Raw genomic sequence first — 5133 nt, 5'->3', positions numbered from 1 at the left:
GCCGTCCCACAAAGTGCCCTATAATCTTTCACCCTATCTTCTTCATTGAATTTGTTCAATAAGGACTGTGGGTTTGCAAGTGCTAATTTTTGCATCATAAATATGTCGTGCGCAAAGGTGTGAGGCACATGAACTGGCGTCACCCTGGTTTTAAATGAAACATTATATTAACAATTGATAATATCAAGTGCACCAATAGAAGTGTGAAGAAACTTACTTGTTAATCATGCCAAGCACCAAGAGAAATTTCGCCATCTTTGCAAGGTCGCACTTCACAATCGTTTACTCAAACTTTAGTGTAGAGAATTCATCCAACCGCTCCCGCAATGCCCAATCTTTCCACGCATAGAGCCGGTGGTTGCTATCCCATAGAATGAACATTTTCTTCTCCATGTGAGAGAGCTCGGGAGTGTCTCTAATTTGGTCATCAAATGTGGCCAGCATAACTAATTCTCTTCCCATAAGTGCCACGCCTATCGAATGGTAGAGGATCTTTTTTGGAAAAAGCTTCGGACACAATGAAATGAGTCATCGTGGGCTGGTAATCTCTTTTAGCTATAGAGATCATCAGTTCAGCCACACAATCATCATTTGTTCTAATGTCCCGGTTGGCCAAAAGACGACAAAGGGGGATGCGAGGCAACAAGTGATTGTATGGCACATGTGCATCAATTCAACCTGATGAGATGTGGCTATCAACACGGATCCAAAGAAATCAATAAGAGAATCATTACCCGTGTTTTTTGCAAGGATGGTCATCAACCTGACTGCACTCATCAAAGGAGGCACTTACATCGTCATCAAAATGAACGCTCCAACCACGGAGCCGCTCGCTTGAGTGGTGTGCAGAGGATTTTTTTCTTGGGTGATTTGAATCGTCATTTGTTCTTGGCAGTCCACATCTTTGGATTGTTTTCTTTTTAAAATTTGCATCTTGTTTGTTAATTAGGGTGCTTATGGCTTCCAAAGAAATGATGAAAGGTGAAAGTAATATGAGAGGTTTGAAGGTGTGGGAAGAAGGTTTAAGAGAAATGAAATAAAAGAGAGTCGTAGGAGAAGATTTGGAAGGTATGAAGCAATGAAAAAACAAGATTTGCTTTTCAAAAAGATAGAGATCACTAACTCTTAAGGAAGAGTAGAAGTGTGAGGAAAAATAAAGAAGATAGATTTGGAAAAGTACGAAGCAATTAAAAAAAAGATTTACTTTTCAAAGAGATAGAGATCACTAATGCTTAAGGAAGAGTAGAAGTGTGAGAAAAAATAAAGAATATAGAGTGAGCTTTTTTTTTTGATAGCAAAACTCACAATTGTGAGTGAGTTATATTGAGCAGCCCAAAAAATTACAAGGTTTTGTCGTGCTCATGTTAAGCCATAACAACATCTAGGGATCATAATTACATGCCTTGATACACAAGGTCCATACTCTTGTCATTCTAAGATCTTTTATTTACCGATGGCCAAGATTTGTCCCCATCCTAGGCATTCCATTTGCTGACAACAAAGCACAAGTAGTCCTAGACCAATCCTCCGAGTAATGCTTGCGCTCGAGTGCCCATATTAGCACTTTGCTTTCTTGTATAATTTATGTGAAGCTTGCCACCTCAAAACCTCCTTCAAAAACACAGTGGTTCCTTGATTGCCATACATTATGAAAGAAGAAGTATCTAACGATCTGAGTGCTGACGAGGACTGTAGGATTACCTGAATTTTTACCTCCAAGGAATAGGTCAGTCCTGAAAAACTAATTTTCCATGTTCTCTGGACCCACTTGCATACTTTCCCTGCGAGGCCTTTGATAGTTGGGCAGCCATGAATAGGTGGGCCAGATCTTCACTAGCTGCCCTGCACACCGCGCATCAATCTGACCCTATCCCTCTCTCCTGAATCTTCACCCCCGTCGATAGAGCACCCCAAATAACCTTTTATAGGCAAGTAAAAATGAGGGGCAAGGGACGGCGGGGCGGGGCATGTAGGAGAGGTGCACATGGGGCAACGGGCAACAGGGAAGGGAGCAGGGGAGGGTGCAAGGGGCAAAGTGGTAGGGGGACGCACAAGGGGTGGCAGGGAAGGGAAGGGACACATGGGGAAGGGGGGCGACAGGATACGTTGGACAGGGGACGCGCAGGGGGCAAGGGGAGGTAGGGCAAGAGGGACGGGAAAAGGAGCACTGTGGCAAGGGGCTACGTAGAGGGAAAGGGATGGGGCGCATGGGGAAGGGTATCCCCTATTGTCCTATGACCCCTGTGTCCCCCGTCGTTGCTGCCTTACGCCCTGTCCCACCCAGTCCCCTGTCCCCCCCCCCTAGCCGCGTGAGGACCGGCCCGCATAGAGCCGGCTCCCATGGGGCTAGAGAGAGAGAGAGAGAGAGAGAGAGAGAGAGAGAGAGAGAGAGAGAGAGAGAGAGAGAGAGAGAGAGAGAGAGAGAGAGAGAGAGAGAGAGGAAGATCATTTTCACAGAAGATTCAAGGGTAGTAGATGGGAGTAAGAATTCCAAAGAGAAGATGAAGCTTGGTGTTTTGGAACAAAAGTTCAATGAAGCTATGTGGGCAATCAGAAGAACCCCTCTCGGTAGTTGTGTGACATGTAGTGGAAAAAGATGTCGAAGAAATATTGTGGCATGTAGTAAAGGGACTCCTGCACCATCCTTTGAGGGGTATAGAAAACATCCAAATGGGCTACTCAGACAATGGTTTTGGTTCTATCCCAAACATGTTATTCATTTCTATGTGGTGGATCATAATATAGAACCAAGGCCAACTCCTCCTCCAACAACTTGTCCAATTGATCTAGGAACGAATCTCACAGATGAAGAAGTTGAGGTACTACTTGAAGGAGGATTTCAAGTGGAGTTAGTTGGAAGAGATCGAGCGAGTGCAACAAGAATGCGAACTCCTCCCAGGGGTGGAGGTGATTCCTCTTTCGCTTCAACAAAAGCAAGTAGAAGTGGTTCAATACTAAGAAATGACGTAAGGGTCAAATTTTGGACTTCCATTTCAAAGGTGATTCCTCTTTTGCTTCAGCAAAATCAAGTAGCAGTGGTTCAATACTAAGAAATGGCATAAGAGTCAAATTTTGGACTTCGATTCAGAGGAGGCAGCTAAGAAAATTGGTCTCGCTCTTTGTTTAAAGGCTAAGGTGATTGAAGAGAAATGCATTGTAAACAAAACACATGAAGTCTTCAAGATTGAGCATCACGCGGTAGATGGACATGTGGGGGTGTATGAGGTGCACATCAAGGATGAGCCCTATTGCACATGCCCTGATTTCACGAATAGGGAGGCCAGGAAAAAGTCTTATTTGGCTTGTAAGCACTTGTACTTCATTTTCTTGAGTGTTCTTGGATTGAGCCAAAATGAAAACATGTTCATATATCAACCCGTGCTAAGCAAAGTACATGTCTACAATGCTCTTAGCCGTCAACACGCATATCCAAACTTAGAGTGACGCCCAATATTTTACAATTTTTTGACACGTTTTCTGCCATGTATTGTAGCTGGCGAAGTTGATATAGATTGGGTAGGAAGTGGACCTTTGGAAAAGATTTTTTGGATTATCTTGGGTTATAAAACTTTTAATCTCTCTTTTTGTTAGCACTAGTCTTGATGTAAATTAATTTAGGTGTATACTTCTGTGTGTGTGTGTGTGTGTGTGTGTGTGTGTGTGAGAGAGAGAGAGAGAGAGAGAGAGATAGAAAATTTTCATACTTGATCCTCTAGTGACACAGTGCCTTTTTAACAAGCAAGAAAGCCTTTCAAGTCTTTTTGAAGATTTTAACATGCTGACGTGCAATTACATAATATACCCCTATGTTGAAGGGTAACTCTTAGAACTCCTAACATGTTATTAAAAACTTTTTGTGGTATTCCTAGCTAATTGTTATTTTTGGTAGAGGACATTGGAGTCTTATTATCTTCAATCTTTTGGAGAAAGATATTATATTTATGAATTCATTGTCAAGTATCCATGGGAGAAGTAAAGTGTAAGTTATGAAGTATGATCTATGCTTGATGGCCCATTGTTTCCTATTAGTAGCTTTTTTATTGTCTTCTTGCAGTGCTTCCAAAATTATTGTTGGTCATTTGAGTACCACAAATAAGGATTACAATATAGAAGGTTTCAAGTACTACAATCAAAAAGTGCCTTTACAAACAGACTCATCATCTTGTGGATGGAGGGTGCTTGCCAATGCATGGAGATATTTTGAGTCAAGGTGCAGGATGACTACACTCACTGTAAGTGTGTATCTCATGTGCCATTGATTTATTTTGATTTCTTAACTATGTATGTATGTACTCATGTCCTTTAATTCCTTTTTCTATTTGTTTCAGATGCATGACTATCCAGAGTCTTGGGTCACGTGGGTGAGAGAGAAGGCTGTTTCTATGATTTTGGAAAGATCAGTAAACCCAAATGATCTAGAATCCCCTTTGCCACCAAAGAAAGGTAAAGCCACCAAGGGTGTTGATGCAAAGAAAATGGATCACAAGAAGAAGAGTCTTGCAAAGAAAATCCATACAACGAAAAGCCCTTCAAAGAAAAGGGATCACAAGAAGAAGAGTCCTACAAAAAAGAGCCATCCCAAGAAGAGTCCTGCCAAGGGAAAGTGTCCCACCAAGAAGAAGAGCGCTGCAAAAAGAAGAGTAGATACAAAGGGCCATCCATTCCACTCACCATTGAAATTCAAGGTTCAAAAGCGTCGTACAACTAAGAACAGTAAGGGGGAGACACCTAGCTCACCTTTCAAGCTACCATTTATGTTGCCAAAGAAGGTTGCCAAGTCACCCAAGCCAACCACTCCTCAGGAGCCCAAAGCACCAACCCCTGCCAAGTCCCCCGTGCCAAGCCCTGAGGAGCCCAAGTCACCACCACCCACTTCTGAACTTTCACCCCCTCCTGAACACAAAAGAAAAAGGGTCTCTGAGGATGCAGAATCCTCTCAGGCAAAAAGAAAAGTGGAGTTTCATGATTGATTACTCCACAAAAGTTATGTACACTTTTGTTCATTTTGTCCATATGAACATATACCCTTTGGTGATTCATAATTTTGTACTTCAAATACTTAATACCAACTATCGATTCTTAAATGTGTATCATGGTGTCATGTAAGTTTAAAACAACATAAATAGTGATCAC

General features: G+C 42.2%; 1 pseudogene; it reads left to right on the top strand.

Moving 5' to 3' along the window:
• Window positions 1-3775: 3775 nt before the first annotated feature.
• On the top strand, window positions 3776-4708 carry LOC147426455 (uncharacterized; annotated as a pseudogene).
• The last annotated feature ends 425 nt before the right edge of the window (window positions 4709-5133 follow it).

This window comes from Adiantum capillus-veneris, chromosome 24, assembly GCF_014529385.1.
Source record: "Adiantum capillus-veneris isolate H3 chromosome 24, ASM1452938v2, whole genome shotgun sequence".
NCBI classification, from domain to species: Eukaryota; Viridiplantae; Streptophyta; class Polypodiopsida; order Polypodiales; family Pteridaceae; genus Adiantum; species Adiantum capillus-veneris.
This window is presented reverse-complemented; position numbering and strand designations above follow the sequence as displayed.